The following is a 19,854-nucleotide window of genomic DNA, read 5'->3' on the forward strand; positions in this document are numbered from 1 at the left end:
TTTGGACTGTTTGAGATTTATTGTCCTCTGCTGGAGGCAGCTGACAAGTAAAAGAGCACGCTGCAGCTACAGGCAGTGGAGTAGTGAAAGCACGTGTGTGCAGTCACCTCCGAGAGGTAAGCCACGCGGGCCAGAAATGACTGTAGTAACACAATAATGCAAAATGACAACGCAAATAAAAATGTGCAGTGTCACTAAATTCCTCCCATAGCAAAAAACTTCATTATCTTCATAGCCATGAAGGTACCCCAGAAAGAGGAGCATGAAGAGACCCCTGTTGACAAAGGAGAGGACAAAAGAAACGCCAACAAAGAAAACCTGGAACAAATAAATGCCTCAAGAACAATCCTGCTGATAGGTATAAACATTTTATTGCAGCATGCTCTGCTACGTGTGGATAATTCACTCTTTCAAAACTGGTGGCAACAAACTGTAGCCGTATGCCTTCATACAGGTGGTTCAGGTGGTAGTACCAATTTAAAACTTTACGTTTCTCTCCCAGGACTCTCCACAGACTTTGTTACCATTCAGTTGTACTCCAGCTCTCCCATTCCCTGAGTTGGAGGTATGCACAGAGCTAATTCCTTACACTCAAGCTATTTAAGGCGCTGAGTTGAGCATGGAGCTGGAAGTCAGGAGGCACTGCGGCTCTAATCCAGGCTGTGCAGTGGCTGAGCCACCTTGGAGAAGTTATTTAACCTCTGTGTAACCGGAGTGATTATGATAATTGCTTTTGGAAGGCCTTTTTTGTACTTTCAGGTGTTTAGTTTTCTTTTTTAGGCAGGTGCAGAACTATCTGGTCCTGAGCTGAAGCGGCTCAGTTTGTCCCAGGAGGCTCTTGGTACTTTGCAGGATTACAAAAACAATGCTTAATGCCTCGTTGGGCTGTTTGGGCCATGTAAATAAATACATTTAAAAGGCTTTTCGTGAATCCTCTATGGGATTCTCACAGAAGGGTGCTCAGATATAACTGAGGGATGCATAAATGAGGTACGGTTCAAAAGGGTTGTTCCTTAACTCTTTATGAAATATAAATAAAACGTCAGAACACTTAAATGGTTTATGTGTTGGACCAAATCCCACCTTCTCCCCGGGAGCCTGGTTTTACATCTATTAGATTTGTTTCTACCTTGATTGTAAAGGCCCCAAAGGCAACAGATTTGCTGCATTTTGCTTAGATTTTGGAGGATGTTTGGTTTAATGCGTTATAGAGAGGGGTGATATTGTAGGCTGAAGAAGCAGGAAGGTTTTCATGAGAGCAAGGTGAGTGCAAAGAGAATGTTCCCCTAGCTGTGCCAGATTTTTGAAGCATGCTCAAAAGAAATGTTGCACACTGAACCCCCCCTCCCCCCTTTTTCAGGTAGCAAAATGTCTTCCTATTTGTGTTTTGTGTCACCTAAAAAAAATTGAAGGGCAGGGAAAACCGGCTGAGGAAGTTCTTGTTTGTGGGGCAGCAGGTTGGGAGATGTCTTGGCTGCGGAGCGTGCCAGCAGGATTTGGGGAAGGAACATAACTGGGGGGTTTTATGTTGGAAACATAAAGTTTACTGCACTACTGGAAAGTGTTCCAGTGCCAAGGTAATGACTGTAATCTCAGGAAATCACTGGGTACCTCCATGTTTCATGCAGAAGCTTAAAGCAATGCAGCCCGAAGTCCAGGAACACGCTGTGTCTGCCCATCGCAGGTGTGCGCCCCGGCAGCGGTGTTGCGAGAGGCCTGGCTGCCAAAATAGTTCAGTGTCGCTACAGCGGTTGCAGGTGGTGATTGCCTTTCAAGTTGTTGATCTCCGTTCTGACATTTTTAGGACAGTAAATGAAGGAGGAGAAGTGGAAAAGAAAACAAATTAGAAACGTCCCATGTATGGCTGTCTGGGACTGCAGTCGTGTGGCTCTATGGAAAGAACCCCATCTTGCTGGGAGTCAGGGCGGGGTTGGCAGGGAATTAAAGTTGTTAGTGCCAGGAGCCCTTATGCCAAAAGTAAGCATTGGTGGTGGGGCTCAGCGTAAGGCAGACGGTGTCATACATACCCTGAAGACCACTCTGGGGAAGCACAAGCGAAGCCACATGCCGTGCATGCCACAGAGGGCTTGTTCCTAGGAGCAGGGTGGAGAATGAGAAGCCTTCACTCAGAGGTGCGATTCTGGCAGTGGAGTCCTGGTCTGGGAAACCAAGAGAATTGCTTGTTGGGGCGCAGCTTTTATGAGGGACACAAGCGTGTCCCTCACGGTATGGTACACTAGAGATACCATACTGAAAGCGCCTCTTTCGGTCTGCAGGTCTTGTTAGCTTTCCGTCCCGGTCTCTGCTTTCCATCCCCGTCTCATTGGGGACCAGCTCGTTGCGCTCTCAGGATTCACGGGGAGAGTAAGTGCTGCATGTTCAAGTACTTACGAAGTACAAGGGCTGAGATAAATAATTTACTGATTGATGCAGAGCATTGCTAGCTGAAAAGTGGCTTACAGTCTCTTAAAGGGCTAACAGCAAGTGTGGGTTTTTCCTCTTTTGGGGCCGAGAGGAGTATGGGCCATGCCACTCATCAGCAGGGCTGCTTCCTTCCAAGGGAAAGGTTTGCTGCAATGAAGTCAAGCTAAGACCAGCACTGCTTTCTTTTGGGGCAATCCAGCCTGACTTTGGACCTCACCGATGCAGCAAGCCCCGGGGATTGTGTACCGAGTGAGAAACCTGGTAGCCATGTGGCTACTTCACAGGCTCACGTTTATTATCACTTTGTGCTTGAAGATTTATTTTGACTTTTTCCTCAGCATCTGGTAGGACTTGGCCCATAATCTCAGCTTGTTGGCTTGTCTGAGTGACATCCTGATGCTGCTGCGTGAGAGATCTTTAACTGAGGGCTAAAAGGTTTCTGTTTGTTCCCCCTGCATTGCTTTTGCAATTTTTATTCTAATAAATTAGAATTTCTCTTAGGAAGAGAAACACGTCTCTTGCTATTTACTTTGCTCTTGGGCATCTTTCTCTTATTGCTGTAATGGCATCTTGCAATTTTTCATCAATTCCCAATCTTGTGCAAACAGAAGAAAAATAGTCAACTGTCCTGATGTAGCTAGAAATTAAGCTGCAGCTATTGTTTCATGGACTTAATGGGAAAATTGGTGATAATTGCTAACTAATGCTTTTTGAAGGGGTTTTTAATGTGTGAAAAGCTGTCAAGTTGTCAATCACGAGAAAGACTGGATAATGCACAGCTCCCCTGACAGGTGCCTCTTATTGTATTGCACATCCTCTTCGTTCTGCAAGCTTCAGCTTCTCCAAATTTGCCCTTTAATGTTTATTTTTCCCATCCTCTCTCCTTATTACTTAAGCAGTCTGATATACCCGTGCAGTGCAGTGCAACGGATGTAATAATCATGGAAGAAAATAACTCAAGTTGCGATCAGCTTTGTAATGCTGTATTCATCAACACTTTCACAGTCTTTTGCCCTGGCACTTGGCGATGCAGCCACCTGCCCTTGTTAAAGCTAATAACCAGCTGTGTTGGCAGCGGGCTTACACAAACACCTGGAGACTAGACTAAGAGGGTCTGGCGTTGTGATGAGCCTTTAAAGCCGCACAAGTGTGATACTCTGACTTGTGTGAACATTTGCAGTCCTTACGAACAGCTTCTCAAAGCTTTTTCCTACCACATAGGGCATTTAATTTTCTCTTTATTTCTTTTTAAAGTAAATTTTGAGAGCAGATAGAAGATTTTCTTGCAATCCCCTGATTCCAGAGACATAGGTTTTTCAGAGAAACCCTTAAAACAGTAAGATTTATAATAAAAGCAGAGTACTGGACCACACTGAGTAGCATCTCTCCGCAGTGCCTGCTTTTTTAAGTGTGTGAAAGGGTGTCAAGTTGTCAGTCAAGGCAAAGCTTGGATAATGCACCACACTTTTCATGATTCTGGGTTTAAAGCATCATGAAGCAGAGCTTATCTCAACTCAGGCACCAGTGGCATCACGCAAAAAGCGCTACAAATGAACAAAACCAGTGTAGAGCAGTACAGTGTTCCTTCCCAGGCCATCCCCCCACCTCCAGCAGTCTTTGCAGGTGAAAACCATCGCGTTACCCACCACCAAGGAGGTCTGGCGTTAACGTCTCTGTAGCAGGATCCTCGGCTCAGGCTGGGCAGAAGCTGGAAGAGCTCTCCGGCAGCACTCCCCTCCTGCTGGGAGAGGTCATACCAGCGCCATGAAAGGTCCACGTGCAGCACTGGCTGTGACATAAATAACACTCCAGAGTGCCATGATGTCATAGCAAAGCATTGCGGTCATCGTGGCAAATGCCGAGGAAAATAAGAATAAAGAAATAAATAACAAGCTCCCTTGGCCTGCAGATAAATCAAAGCTTAGCCCTTGATCTCCCACTGTTCACTAGCCTGGAACATAAATCCGAGGGTTTATCATTAAGCTTAACGGGTCATAAAATCTGGGCTATTTTGGAGGTAGTTGCAGAGATTTGCAGCCCAGGCAGAGAGCAGGCTCTAAGCTGCTGGGTCTTGTGTAACTAGGTAAATAGCAAGCTTCAAATAATGCTATAAAGCCATCAGATGTAATAACGAAGGCACTCGGGCAAGTGTCGGGGAGCGGAGCCTCGCTGGTGACAAACTTGCCGATAATGACTGCAAGAGACCCTGGTTTAGAGAGACCTTTAATAACCGGCTGAGTTCCTTTGGCTTTACTTGAGGGCAGGTGTGCACAGCCTGGTTTGTGCATGGTGCTTTAGCCCTCTGCACGGCGCCGCTTTCTTTGCCGTGGGCCCAAGAGAGCAGGCTGCACAGTACAGAAACGGGATGCAACACGGTCACTTTGTCACTGCCGCTTAAATATTTATGGCAGCGCTTCACAGCATGCTAGGAAGTGCATGATAGCCTATTATGTAAAAGTAATAAAATTTTAGAAGTAGGAGGCTTTGCTGCCGCCCTTTGCTAGTAAATCTTTGCTGCCATCCCTAGTGGGGCTGTGTAAAGGCCGTGCCTTTTTCCCCCCCATTTTTTCTGTGTGAAGTGTGAATTAGCTGCTTACTGGCACTTGGAATCGCGTCTGCTTTAAAACTGGTGAGACTTCGGTTCAGGTCAGAGTCCTGTAAAAATTAATGGGTGTTTGGGCAGAGGAAAGCCCTCGGGGACTGATGTCCCTTTGGGACAGTACTTGCCCTGGGGGTGAGGTGCCAGGCTCTGCTTTTGCAGGAGGGCAGCAGGTCTGGGGTGTGCGCAGGGAATGGATCAGGAGGCAGCTCCCTCTGCCAGACAGGCAGCTGGGGAGGAGGGGATTTGGGTCTTTGGGGTTAATTGACAGCCCAGATTAGCTGTTTTTTCTTTAAGAGCATCACGGAGCATTGATTACCCTTTGGTGTACAGACTATGCTGCTCCAGAGAAGGGGGCTCTCAGTACCTGAGGTACAAAGGCAGTTGCTGTGCCTGGACCCAGGATATCCGAGTTGCTTGCAGGCACCGGGAGAGCACGGGGCCTTGTGCAGGAAGGATGAGCATGTGGGGAGCAAATGCAACTTCACCTTTCTGTTTGCAAAGCAGAACATTGAAGCATGTTGCTCAGATCAGCAGCTGCTGAGTTTTGTTACGGTGGTTGTGTCCTTGGCCACGTTGTATGGAGACCATGGGTAGCTGAAGTGTGCCAGGTACTTCGCGCTTTGCAGCCCTGCCAACGGCTCCTCAAATTCCTAAATTTCAATTATTTGGTGGCAAAATTTGCCAACTTCTGCCTTAGGTTGACCATGCTGGATTAAAGTTTCTGTAAAATGTTTGTTTCCTGGAAGGACTGGCGAGGGGAGGATATTTACCCATCTTAAATTTTCATGATTTTGAAAAGAAACAATTGCGCCTCTATGCTTTGAAGCAGGAAGAGCAAGTATGTAAATTGAAACTGTCAGTAGAATCTGCATGGTCCCAGATTTCAGTCCAAGGACTAACTGGGTCATCTGTTCCTTGAGCAATTTTAGCATAAATAGTCAAATCGAATTAAATTGGACTTAGGCACTTAAAGTGAGATGTGTACATAAGCACTGTAATGAATCAAGGCGAAATTTCCTTCACTCCCCTGCCTCTTAAAGATGGACATTGGGAACCTGTGGTTAGTTACATTTAAAAACTCAGGAATAAAAAAAAGCTGCAGATGACTTGACTGTTTTTTGGTACCCACTGCTGGAAACTCCTCTGGTGCCTTGGCTGAGCGAGGCCATGAGCACAGCACAGCATCCCCTCCCGCAGTGCTGCTCTCGTGGGCTGAGATATGCAGCCAGCTGGGCTCCCTGGTCCCTCCGCTCCTCCAGTTCAGCCTCTCCTCCATGTCGGGTTTCAGGAGGCTCTGCTGGAAGGGCTGGGGATGCTTTACTGTATTTGGTAGTATTAGGGCTTGTCACTTTGCTGTACAGGCACACGGGGATGTGCATTACCCAGCTTTATGGCCCCAGTGCAGAGGCCCAGTGAAGCTTTGGTTTCAGAGCAGTAATTCTGCAAACACTTTCCTTGAATTTCAGACCTCAGCAGGCCTCTGGACTCCTGCTTTTTGTGGTGGCATAGAGTCGGCCTGAAAATCTCCTCGTGTGTTTGCACAAGGTGGCAGGATGGATGTCACTCGGTGTTGAGTTGGAGCCGCGGGATGAAGCCAGCTGTTCCAAGTGTTGGGAGATGTGGCTGGATGGGAGCTCACTTAGAAAATGCACCCCTCTGCACCAAAACTCCCCAGACTTTGCTCTTTCCCTCTTACATTTCTCTTCTCTAAGAAAGCCTTGCCTCTTTCTGAGTTTTGCTGCTTTATGTAGGCTCTTTTCCCTCCTCCTCTCACCACTTGCTGCCTCTCCTCCTCTGCCTCAGTTACTAAAATCTTCTCTCCCCGATGCGTCATCTTCAGCAGCAGAGCTCCCATCACCCGCAGACTGAAGGCAGAGCACGCTGGCGGGAGAAGAAATGACCCCGAATCTCCCTTAAGTTTTCAAGTGGCTGCAAGTTGCGAGCCTCTCCAGGGCAGCACGTGGAGGCTCTGCTGCCCTTTGCTTCTCCTTCCTTCCTCCGGCAGCGCCTTCCCTGCTCCTCGCTGGCTGGGCTCACCCCGCGGTGGAGCAAGAGCAGCTTTGCATTTGCAGAGAAAAGGCACCGTGGAGTTCCCCCATATACAAATAGCAACTGCAAAATCCTCTGGTAAGGGTGACAGCTGCCTTCAGGAATATGGTGCTTTGATGGGGGGGAGAAGAAATAAGAGAGCGAGGAATTTGGGAAGGATACGTAAAGCAAACCAAAACAAGGCACGATGGCAGAGCTCAGCTGAATCAGCTGGTGAGAAGGAGTCAGTTCGGTTGCTGGAGCAATCGAGTTATGATTTTCAGTGCCTGGAAATAGCTCCTGCAAGCAGAAAGCTTGCAGATGAGGGATCAACTGATCCCATCTCTATCCTTGGGGGTTTTCAAGCCGCAGGCAGACGAAGCCCCAAGCATCCTGCCCTGATCCTGCTGCGAACAGGGTCCCTCAGCCAGGGTGAGTCCGTGGCACTGGTCGGTGTTTGGAGAGAAGATAAAGACTAACAAAAATACTCGGGCCAATGCCAAATGGAAGTCTTATGAGTGACATGGCAAATTTGTTTTAATGTAATCTGGGCTTAATCAATGCTGCTGACTGTACTGATGGCTTCCAGGTCTGGCAAGGGAGTTGGTCTAGGTAAATTGATTTATTTTCCTGCTCTTCGTTACCCAGGGTTGTGCGTACTTGGATAGTAAGGAAGAAACAAAAGAAAGGGGACAAATTAAGTGAATGCTGCCAGATTAATTATTCCATCTCTTTTCAACTCATATTTATAAACCTTCAACTTTGGATGGGAACGTTCAAAATTATCTTCGCTTGCAGTGACCATCTTTCCATCTAATTTAAAATCATTCAGCTTTTCAAGGAGCAATTACGCTCCATGCTAACAAATGAAAAGACATGGCAACATCAGAAAAACTGATTATTCAAGCAATCTTTCTTGCATAAAATAGCTAACTAATGTCCCTGTTTGAGTCCCCGAGTGCCTTTGCAAATGTTCTCCTGAAAGATAACTTTACTCTCGGTGCAGTGGCGGTCTGCTTCTCATCCCTGGTTGTTCTCTGCGTTGTCACAGTGATGGTTTGGGGGTTCAGAAATTAGTTTGTCTTTTGTTTCTCTGGTTCTTCCGGCATTTAATGATTTTTCTGTTCTCTGTTTCCTCAGAATGATGAAAGAGATGTGCAGGGAATGGGATTTGTGTCCAGCTTAGAAAGCTAAGGAAATCTTCAGGCTCTTTTGCTACCCTGACCATTGCCCCCGAGGCAATCAAGTTTGAGATTTTTGCAGGACAATAACAATCGGTGGGTGGTGTTGCTAGAGAGGGAGGTTCGTTTGCAGGTATCTTGATATATTGGCATGGAGGTGTTTGGTGATACATCCTGGTTCAAAAACTGAGAAAAGGGGGAGGAAATGTACCAAAATATAGGCTCTTTCTAAGTAAATAAATAAATAAAAATTCTCAGCTTCTAATTTTTCATTTTAAGTTTGGTAACTTGGTGTGACTAGTGCAGTGCTGCACTCGAAATCTTGTTGGGAACAAAAGGAAACGTGCCTTATGGCAAAGCTGAGAACTTACGGCTAGTGAATTGTGAAACAGCACCCCTCTAGTGAAATGGTGGTTATTATTAGTCCAGATCAAGTTATTATAGAAAAAGGAAATAAAAAATGCTGCTACAGAAGCAGGCTCAGTAATAACTTAAAAGTTGCTGTATGCTTCTACCTATTATCTGTGCCTTTCTCTGCTCACCTCTCCACTACCCTCCTGGGAAAAGGGGGGTTGGGGTCAGGGTAAGGGTTGTTTTTTGGATGTTTTCTCTTCCTTCTTGGCTCCCCTGCAGGTGTGCCTGGCATTCTGTACAGTCCATCAAAGCCTACCCCCAAATGGGGGTGCAGCCAGCAGATGCAGAGACTTTCCCAGAGGCTCAGCTGAAATGCAGGCAGAGAGGCTGATTTTGCAGGTGGAAATTACTCTCTAGTAGCGCTTGCTGGGGGCTTTTACCCACTGAGCCTTCGTAACCGTCTTGTAAGGTCAGAAGCCTCTCCTGCAGCCAGGCATTTCTGCTGCTAGTCCTGATTGCTCCTAATATTAAAAATGCAGTGAGTCATCGGCGTCCTGCGCTGCCTCCGGGAGGGACATCTTGCTGCCGGTGGCATTTATTCTTCCCTGCTGGGAGAAACAGGAGGTTGAGGTTGATGGTTTTCTTCCTCTTGGCTCTGGGATCTGCTTGGGGCTGTGCTTGTTTTCCAGCATGCTTTAGCACCGTCTTCTTTCCTCAGGTCTGCATGTCCCTCTTGTATCTGTGTTTACTGCCTGTAGAGCACCTTAAACATGTCAGATGCTTGTTCCTTATTCTCTCTGCTGCACCTAAAATTGATTTTGCCAAGGTCTGGATTTCTGCACTTCATAGTGAGATATTTGTGGGGCTTTTGCTTTGTTGCCCATGGGGGTCCAGCATCGTCTCATGCCCCCTTTCTTATCTTCTCATGCCTGCACCCCGCTGCATGGCATCCTGTGCCCTTGCCTGGGAGTGCCCAGCCACGTGGTGCCACGCTGTTCCTCTGCGCTGCCTGCTCGCACCGGATCATCGCTGTTTCATTCCCCACAAAATATCCTCCTGTTAGTACTCTTGGAACAAGCATTATGGTTACGTACAGAGATAAGCCACCTGGTCAATAGAAGAATTGCTGGTACAGCTAAATAAGCTGCAGCAAAGCCCCAGGCAGGCACAGGCAGAGCCTAGCTCTCGGCAAAGCCAGTGCCTCAACATGTGCTGTCTCATCAGGGTATTTGCTGGCGTTGTTTCCTCTCTCCATCTCTTAAGAATTCTTGTCTATCTATTTTCAGCTCAATTATTGCTGAGCATTAGGTTGATGCTTATAGGAACTATTCGTAAAGGTTCCAAGATTTCTTTCCTGACTTTTCCAAGCCAGGCCCTTGCCCTGGTTTGTTGAGGGCATGCTGCCTTTTCTCCCCAGGGCTGGACCTGCTCCCAGCGTCAGCTCGAGTCCTCATCATTCGCAGCCTCTTCCATAACAGTTCACTGGTGTTCTGAGCCTTTTAGGGGATGTTGTACATCAGCCCCGAGTTCTGCCTGCAGGCTTCTCTCCCTCCTGATGGACAGCAGCTACCGAGTCCCTCTGCAGCATTTCCCAAGTGTGCTGTGTCCTGAAGGGTGCAGAAGATTGTCCCAGACTGAGGCTGTGGTTTTCTGAGGCTCATCTGTTCTGATTATATTTAGGCAAATGAAGTATTCATAATTATAGATAAAATTAAGGGGAGGAGGGAGTGGTTCCACATTTTGAACGCAAACATTTAAAGCAAATGCAGCCTGCTGGGAAGCATCACATTAAATTGCATGACTTTAAAAGAAAAGAACGTCCGTTTTACTTGAGTCCACGATACGAAAGATTAGGAGTTAAGAGACATTTTTTCACCCACTTTGGAAGTAAATGCATTTTAAATTTAATTCTTCAGCGCAGCTGCCTCTTCCACGTCTCTCCGCAGAAAGCCTTCCCCGTGCCGAGGAGCGATGTAAAGATGTGGGCTGCATGCTAATCCAGCTGGAGATGCCAAGCTGCCTTTCCACCCATGGGAAGTTTCCCCACCACCACCTCCTAGATAAGTGTACGACTGTCTTTTCTTTCAACACGCTACCAGTCTGGGGAGAGCTGTTGGGTAGCATAGTAGCACCAGCATTTCTAATTAAGCCAAAACAAACTGGTATGTGTGAAGAAGACTTATGGCACTGGGCTGGGGATGGGGCAGCCAGGAGCGGTGCTGGGATGCTTCTGTTAGCTGCACGTCCCTGGTGGGTACTTGTACTTACTGCTCCTGCAAATGCTGCTTGCTTTGAGCTGGAAAATCATCCTGCAAAAAAATAAAAAACTGAAGATGCTGGTACATTAGGTATGATGAACTTCTGGGGAGTCCAGTGGTACCTGAGCTTTGTTATCACCCATCCACCCCAGGAGGGATTCCTGAGGGCATGGAGCATCAACTGCCAGCACTTGGAGAGCCTGGCTGGAATAAAGGTGAGGCTTTGTTGCGTCCTCATCCCCTTCATCTTGATCTGGTCTGCTCCAGAGCCTTCTTTCTCCCAGTTCTGGCTGCCTTCCTTTGAGAAAAGTGCCTTTTGAAGGAAAACCCTAGGCAGAAGCTCCTACTTGTCCTACTCCTCTTTCTTCACAAGAGCATATTTTATAGTTTGAGCTCACTGATTTTGAGCTCATTAATGCTGTCACATCATTCTAAACACATCAGCTGTGTCGATAATATGCAATCTGAAGCCATTATTCTCTATTCTCTAGAAGTGATCTTCCTTTTTGTTGTTATTATTTTTGTACAACACTGCGGTCTGAGTGTACTTCTCCCTTGTATTTGTGACTTATTAAGGCTTATCCAAGTCACAGATTCCCAGCGGATGTTCTGAGCTTGTTTCTTATTTAAAAAGATCATCTAAATTCAAATCAGGAATTAACACAGTTCTGTAAATGACATTCACCCCTCTGTAGAAGGACCAGCATTAATCCTATGCACTGCAGCAGCATTTCGAGCCTCGTTTGAGGACTTTGATGGGTTTTACATGAGCCTTATGCAAAACAGACACCTCTGCAGTAGATGGGTAGGGCTAACACTGCCTGCTTCAGGTACTGAGCTTAAACATGTGTCAGAGGGGCTATTTAGGACATGGGTTCCCTGTTTAGCCAGGGGAGAAGACCAAGGGGTTGGTCTGGCTCCTGTAAGACTTCCTAGAAACCTCCACCTTAATTATTATTTTTTTTTGCCTCCCTACCAGCTGCCAGCAGCAGTCCGTGCTGTCTGTGTTGCTGGAGTTCCCACAAAAACCATTGCCTCTGCAGGGTAGAGCGTTCCCTAGACTTAGAAACTGAAGCAGACCCCAGTACAAGAGGATGCTGAAATACTTCTCCAACATTATGCTGCTGGCTCAAAACTGTTCCTTCTTGCTCTTTGCCATTTTTTTCCGGCATGGATATGCCCCCTGTAACTGTTGGGCTACTGCGAAGGCTGTGACACAAAGCCAAGCTTGTCTGGCTGCTCTTCTTTGTTAGCTATTTTTGTGTTACCTGGATCATTACTTATCAAAGAGCACCGCTACCATGTGAAATAAACATGGTTAAACTTTAATAAGTAGCATAAGAGATGCTCTTTTTGATGCTGTGTGGGCAAACATTGAATGATTCTTGGAGGAGAGGAAAGGTAGCAGCAAGTGTTTTTACCTCGTGTGTTTAATATCCCTCATAATTACTTAGTGAGTGGGAAAGCGAAGAAAGGAAATGGCAATTAAGAGCAGGGCTTTTTTTTCCTCAATTACCTATCACGTTTTCAAATACATTGAAATCCCTGAATGAAATCAGAGCGTAACGATGGCACTTGTATTTGCAGACTTTCTTAGAACCTGACTTTTGCAAGGCAGAGCTATTCAAGTTTTGTATGGCTAAGCGCATTCGGGTATGTGTAATGCTGCTCCCTGTCCACGCGAGGTGTCCGAACCGATCACTTTTGCCTAGATTCAGAAGGTCAGTCCCAAAGAGCCCCCGGAATCGCTTTGTCCTTTCTCCAGCATTTCTCGGGCTGCTGTTTCCTCCTGCTTGTCCTGGCATAGGGCACACTGCATCCGACTGCGCTTTCTTCTGCAGCATCCGCTGCTTGCTTTGAGAGCCTTGTCTGGAAATCAATGGTTCGTTGTATGGAAATGCTTGCTTTATCGGCTCTTCCTTACCTTCAGCTGTCAGCCAGTGCTTCCTTTTATTCCTTATTAGCGATAACAAAGCCATTTTTACATGATATTTTCTTTGCGAAGGGGGTTTTATGCAGTAATCACATTACCTCTCAGTCTTGCTTTAACCAAGCTGAACAGATTGAGCTCCAGATTTCTCATCCTAAGACATTTTCTTTCCATCCAGTCATTTTTACAGCTTTCTCCTGTATCCTTCTTGTTTTATCAGCATCCTTTTGTGAAGGCTGACCACAAAGGCATTTGTGCTGTTCCGGGATCCACTTCAAGAACTGTGACACATGGGGGTGAAGTTGTCTCCCAGCTTGTGCATGTTGCATTTCCATTTACAGGACGTGGTTTAGGCAGAACATCCCCTATAACGTAGAGCAGTTGTGCTCTGGTCTCCCGAATATTTCCACGGGGCGTTTTGTTAGCAGCTGCTGTGGCAGGTTCTGTAGGTACCCCTGCAGTCCTTGTGGTGCATGATAGTTTTCTCTTTTCACTGCTTTTTCAGTGATTAAAAAAAAAAGGCAGAAGTTTGACAGTGCAGAGCTGTTCCTGGAGAAAGATTGGTTGTTAACTTAGCTCAGGTATTCCTAACACTTTTCCTTACTTGCTGGTATTCTGGTTTGGCAGCTAAGCTGAAGTTCAGTAAGTGTCTCTGACCTTGCTGCAGGGGAAGCTGGGGGACCATTTGTTATTTTAAATCTCTTTACTTTTCAATTGTCAAATTCAATTAAGGGAGAGTTTATAGTTTCATTGGGAAAGGGCAGTGGCTGCAGAAGACCCAACAACGTGAGCTGTTCCAGGGTCTGGTGAGTGTTTTCAGGCTCTCGGTGGTTTTGCAGCAAGTGCAATTAGATGGTGGGGTGCTCTAATCCCATGGCCCTTGCACGAGGTCTTCAGACAGACATCAACATGGGCTTGGTCAGTCTCTGGTGCAAAAAGAAGTTAAAAAAACCTTCCAGGAATTCATCTGAAGCTGCTTCCTAACCAGAGAAGCATATGGGAACTTGGGTGCTTGTGCTGACCTGCTGCGCCTCGTGTGCCTGGCTTCACAGGAGACTTGCTGGTAAAATACTGTTCTCAAGGCGTCGGGATTTTCCGATAGATGACATTGTTAGGTTTCTTTCGTGCCCTTTGCAGTAAACTTGGCACTTTGCGAGAGTCTCAGACCAGACGCTCTTTCTTTCCCTGCTATGTCATCCCTCTTCCCTCTCCTAATGATAAAAAGTATTTTTCAGTACCGTTTCACAAAACTCTTGGAGGCTCTGGGTGACTGAGAAGGCAACTGGGAGGATGAATGTGTCATCACTGGAGCAAAACATAGATTTGGGGAGTTTTCGTGTTGCCGTTTTTTTTGTTCAGTTGTTTTTTTTTCCCCAATGTTACTGTTTCTGGTGGGCCAGCAGATGGAACTGCCCACGAGGCCATATTTATCCCTGCAAAAGCAGCTGCTGCAAAACGCTGGGGCGAGGGTTGCTTGGACTCCTGTGCTTCGGAGAGGCTCGTTATTACGAGAATAACGCCCCTCTGGTTGGCTCAGCGGCGTTCTCCAAACTGGTACTTGTTCTTGAGGTTTGATTTAGGCCAAGGGAATTGTGTCAGGTGCAGCTGCAAGTCCGGTTTGGTTCCTCTGAAGAAGGAAAAAATGATCAGAGCAATTTGGGGGTGAAACATGGTTTCCAAGCTGATATCTTAGTGTAGGACATCTGGTGACATCCATCGGCATTTGAGGAATTAGATGTCCCTGCTGGTACAGAAGCAGTGCCTGCCCTGGGTTCCCCATAAAGCACAGGTGTGTGCACCAAAGTGAACAGCAGTTCTCCAAACTTTGGGCATCTGGCACTGGTCCTGAGAGATCTCAGAAAGGCAACAGCCAAAAAAAAAGATGGCGACAAAGGTGCTACAAGCTGTGCAACAGCATCACTTGAGAACTTTGATGTTTGGGACCGAGAAATTGAGACCAGTGGCACCAAAGGTTCGCCGTGCAGGTAGAAGGATAAAACCAAGAGGATAATACAAATTACTTTGAAAGTTAAGCAAGGCAGCAGCAGGTGGAGACAGCTTGTGGGCTGCCACACGCTGCAGTAGCTGCTCTGGCAGCACTCGCAGCCCTTTCACATGCTGCTGCCCGAAATTCGGCATAAAGAGCAGATGGGAAGAGATGAAACTTGGTGTAGCGGGGCAGCCCTAGAAATTTCTGTGCTGCCCGCAGCTCCCCCACATGCCAGGCTGGTCCTGCCTCAACCACACGAAGCTGGCTGGAGCCAAAGCAGCCTCTTAGCAAAAAAAGTTAGCAGGCAGCCTGTTGGGCAAAAATGCAGCAAGGGGGACACCCGAGAGAGCAGCAAAGCTGGCTTCTGCACAGTGCTTCTGGAAATCCCCTGCGTGCTGGGAAACCCTTTGGAAATGAATATTTAATGCAGAAATAAAATGATTATATGTACGTGTAAATGCTGTATTTATCTCCCTGCTGCCCTGTAAATGGCTGGTAGCTGTCGGCCCCGGGGGCCTATAATAATTATCACTCTACTGACTTGGCTAATAAAAAATCAATTCCAGCGAGACGGTCCTGTGCTCTCCTGCAGGAGAGGTGCTGGAAGCCTTATCCCTGCTTCAAGTGTGTACCCCCAAGGAAGAGGGGCCTGCTTTGAGTCCAGCTTTCCCCTGGAGTGGAAACTGGTGAAAATGCTGGCTTTCTGAAGCCCTCTGCTTCTGGGCAGCAGCTGAGATCTAAGGCTGAGCAAGGGTGGGATGTTGTTTGTGGGCATCGAAGCCCACCCCCCATCTCCTTGGGGGACCAGTGCTGGATCTGGTTGGGTTGAAGTCTCCAGTAGGTGCTTACAGTCACCTTCTCTGTTACGCGGGGTCACGTTGTCGTGTGTCCCGGGGGCAATATATCACTTGTTCGCTGGTAGACTGCCCTGTTCAGACAAATTAGACCTTTTTAGCACCATTCTTATTAATTGGCTCTGACTGCACCGCATTAATTACAGAAGGGATAGTGACGTCGTAATTGCAGAGACTCGTTCCCTGATTTGAGGACAACAGACAACGCTCAGCATGCGGCTCGCAGGGAGGGTTTGTTAGCTCTGGGGCTGAACGTGGCACTTAAGCCATTAGTGTAATCTTGTGGTGGCTGCAATTATGTGAATAACTGGCTGGGAAGGAGCCAGAAAATAGCAGGGTATAAAAATAGCAGCAGGGAGCACAAACTTGATTTTATAGACAAAGTGGGAGCGGAGGGGGCTGGAGGGGTGTTGACACTGCTGGGTCCCAGGGCTGGTCTGGCTGGCTGCCGCGGCTCGTGGTGGGTATGGTGTGGGTTGGTTTGCACCCGGGGGAGTTGGTGTCGTCGAGTGCGGAGATCCCTGTCCTCCTGGCAGACATCTGGGGGAGCTAATTGCTTTATCAGTGCTGCTGTGTTTCAGGGCAGGGGGGGCCTTTGGTCTCCGGTTTGGTGGCCGGCAGGAGTTACGAGATCAGTACCTGTACCTGCCATAGGGATGCACAGGGCTAGCAGGCAACAGAGCGCCTGCCTTCCCTGCAGGAAATGGGCACCTCAGCATCTCCAGCGCGTTTTTAAGACTTCTTGTTTGCCCGGAGTACCTTTGGGGTTGGTTTTCAAGATTCCCCACCCAGGCTGACACCTTTCCCCACTGCACATCTCTGTGTTCCCGTGAAAGCTGCCCACAGGGCACGTGTCCCAATGAGTTCACTTGCTGTTGCCCATGCAGAGGCAGCGATTCCCGTACCGCCCTGTGTGCGCCTGTAACCAGCTTAACGTACCGTATCATGGCACTGTAGAAAGTCAAATCTCTTTTTAGCCCGACTTCCTAAGGAGGCTTATGCGATCAGGCTCTGTTTATATCTTCATCCCTCCCTTGGAGAACTTTTGAACCCACAGGCCAAGATCAGCCAAATTTATCAGCAGAAGGTGTTGATGGTAGGAAGGCTGCAGGGTTTGTTGGAGCTAGGTAAGGCAGTTTCTCCTGGTGGTGACACTGAAGGAACGTGTATCTGTGTCAGCTCATGGGTGATCAGACAGGAACTCTGCAGGAGAGGTTTGTATACAACCAGACACAAACCAGCGGTGGGAGTTGCTTTTTTTTTTTTTTGTGGACCCTCGACATGCAGGTCCTGCCGCAGAGGCTGCAGGGTTCCCCAGGTGCTGCTTTCCTCAGTCATGCAGGAGGCAGCTCGGCTGCGAACAGCAAGCTGTAGCAGAGGGGACGTCGCAGAAGCAAATGGAAAAGCTTTCTGCAATGTTATGGAAACTGGCAAAATTTGGAAGAAACAGAACAAAATGTGCATTCTGAATTTCTGCGTGGCGTGTGTCCAAAGCACACAGGGAGATTGGGAGGGTGGCAGTAGCCAGTATTGTAATCCAAAGCTCCACGTCTTGGGGAAGAGGGATGGAGAATCTCTAAGTTCTGGTTTTTACAAAAAACACATCTGGCACATTTGACGCTAGAGAAAATGTTGAATGAAGCTGAACCCACAGGTTCAGGCAGGGGAGATTCATTATTTTTATCCTTTAGCTTGAGAGCACAGTGATAGGAGAAAACCTGGGCAGGTACCTTTGGGGTACCCTACACCTTGCTGAGACACGGAGATCCTGAACCTGTGAGCCTGTCCAGGCTCTGTGCCTTTTTCCCATGGGCACAGAAGGGATTCCCCACGGTCTCGCCTGACCCGAGAAAACCAAAACCACACCCCCGGGGTTGTATCTCACGAGCAAAGCACTTCGCTCGTGTAAACTGAAGTCTCTCAGCAACAACCTCAATAAACTAAATCCTTCCCGGGGAGAAAGCGATAATCGTGTGAAGAGGCCCGACGTCCCCCGCTGTGCATCTGGCAGTCAGCCGCCCGCTGAGAAAAGCAAGACTGCTGCGCAGAGGGAAGGGGACCAGATGGGTGGGGGATTAAATCCCTAGGGGAATCGGGGCTGGCCGTGCTGGTGGCCCTGCTCGCTGCTGCTTTGCATCAAGGTGTGGGAAATGCAGCGGGACCAGAGGAGCTTTCTTTCCATCTTGCATGCCCTTCTTGCCCGTGCTGGTGCCTCCTCATCTCCTGGTGGGTCGGCAGCTTCTTTAGGAGCTCATGGAGATGGCACTATTGTATCTGCAGAAGCTCTCCCTCTTGTTTAGAGGAGGCGATGCACCTCCCCATCACGGCCACAGCAAGAAGCAGCTCTCGTTTGGCTATTTCACATTAATGAGGAAGAAATGGGAGACTTTAGGGGTGCGGTCAGTCACAGCAGCTGTTGCGAGCCTGTTGACTTCAGTGCAGTTGCCCCAGATGTGCATGGATGAGAAGGAAAAAGGGATTAAGCGGTGATGTCTCTGGGTGCCTGGTGCAGGCTCTCCTCTGGTTAAATTGAGGGGGTTTGTCATCGTGTTAAAGGGGAAGGAAAAAACAACTGCTTCTGACTTCAGCACTCAGACCTCAAAGAGCCTTCTGAGATGCCCAGCTGAGTTTTGCAGCTTGGATTTGGGATACAGGCAGAGGATGGCAAGCAGTTATTCCATGCCTGCCAAGCACATGCACAGTCTTAGCCAGTGTTACAATAGCATAGATTTTGAAAAATTCTGCTTACCTGTGATTATTCTTTGAGCTCAGTGAATTTTGCTGGGGAGCGCTTGGGACACTTCTGTGCCTGTGCATCAGGACCAGTGCAGGTGGGTGGGGAGGACGGCAGGTGAAGGGTGCACCCTGATACAAACTTGTTCAAGGGAAATGCAGAGGGATCGGTATATTTGAGGATATCTGATCACATACCTCCTGAGGCACTGGAGGTAAGATTCGCTGTGAACGTTTGGATGCCGTTAGCAGCCCCAGCACCACTGGTTTGGCAGATTCTGGCACTATTTTCCTGCTCACGCAATCAGAAATGGTCTTGCTGCCCTGAACCCAAGTGGTTGCATTTCTGCCTTGCACATGCTAACTCTTGAAATACCTTGATCAATAAGACTGTTCATCTTGGCATCATCTGTATGGTTACATGAAGGCAATCACCTTTCGCTGGTGGTTAAACAGATCTACTTACAGAATATCTTGCGAACTAAGCCAGCAGATTTGGGTTGCTTTTTGCACAAGAGATGTAGCTGCTTCTCTGCAGGGGTTTGTAACAATAACAGGTCGTCTCTTGGTCACAGTAATTTTCAAGATACAGCAGAAAAGAATGCCAATTAGTGTTTATATAGATAGAGCTAAAAGTTTTTGTTCCTAATTTCTAGGACACAGCTCTGAGCCCACTGCACATGCAGTGTTTTCTAGCAATTAAAACCACTGTTTTCTCAAGAAGAATTAAAATATCCTAAAAGAAAAGGCATATAACATCATCAAAAAGGCAGCGAGCAAAGCTATCAGATGCCTCAACTCTTCTTAACATTCTCCTCTTTTTCAGGCTCTTGTACCTTTTGGGATCTTTGAGGTAGGAGTTGCTGTTGCTTCTGTGCAGTTCTCCAGTGTATTTTGATTGATTTGTCTGTGATGACCTGTCTGTGCAATAGTCGTCAGGGACATGTTGCATGACTTGTCCAAATACCACTTAGGATGAAGGCCTCTGAAAAGATTCTCCAGCAAAGTCTTTATTTTTTTTTTTCCACATGTGAATGCTGTATTATATCCTTTGATTCCTAAATATTTTCCTCCTTGCTGCATCAATCTTATTTTCAGCCTTTACTCTTCAATCTTCATGAAACTAATTTAAATAACTACAACAAAAAGACTTCTGAAGCTGGATGTTTTTCTGCTTGGAAAATCTTTGAAGCTTGAATTTCCACTGCCTTCATTTTCCTGCTGTTTTCCTGGTGCCTTGTGCTTCTGGATATGAGTCTTCCAAGAGTCCATTTTCCTGCTAGCGTGTGTGCCAGGCTTTGGTACTTGAATAACTGAGTTCCTGCCTGTAGAACTTTCCGGACTGGCGTTCTTATTCTTCTCATGCAGTTTATTATTTTTGGCCTATTAATTCTGACGGGTGTTAATTTTAATTATGCGAAGTTGAACTTGATTATTTAACCTTAATTAAGCCACTCTGGGTCTCCATTCCTCAAACCACTTGAGAAAGTATTACAGTAT

General features: G+C 47.3%; 1 protein-coding gene across 7 annotated transcripts in view; it reads left to right on the forward strand.

The window, feature by feature from the left end:
- PAK5 (p21 (RAC1) activated kinase 5) overlaps positions 1-19,854 on the forward strand; it is a 156,053-nt gene that overhangs the window by 72,599 nt on the left and 63,600 nt on the right. For 4 of the 7 annotated variants that reach the window (XM_040553979.1, XM_040553981.1, XM_040553982.1 and 1 more), the window contains one exon: positions 10,536-10,655. The exons of 2 other annotated variants lie outside the window; for them this stretch is intronic. The gene's annotated coding sequence lies outside the window, so the exon portion shown is untranslated. Of the gene's footprint in view, positions 1-6,817; positions 7,154-10,535; positions 10,656-19,854 lie in introns of those variants that run through there. One more of the 7 variants, XM_040553985.1, reaches the window with a different exon arrangement.

Source organism: Cygnus olor, chromosome 3, assembly GCF_009769625.2.
Source record: "Cygnus olor isolate bCygOlo1 chromosome 3, bCygOlo1.pri.v2, whole genome shotgun sequence".
NCBI classification, from domain to species: Eukaryota; Metazoa; Chordata; class Aves; order Anseriformes; family Anatidae; genus Cygnus; species Cygnus olor.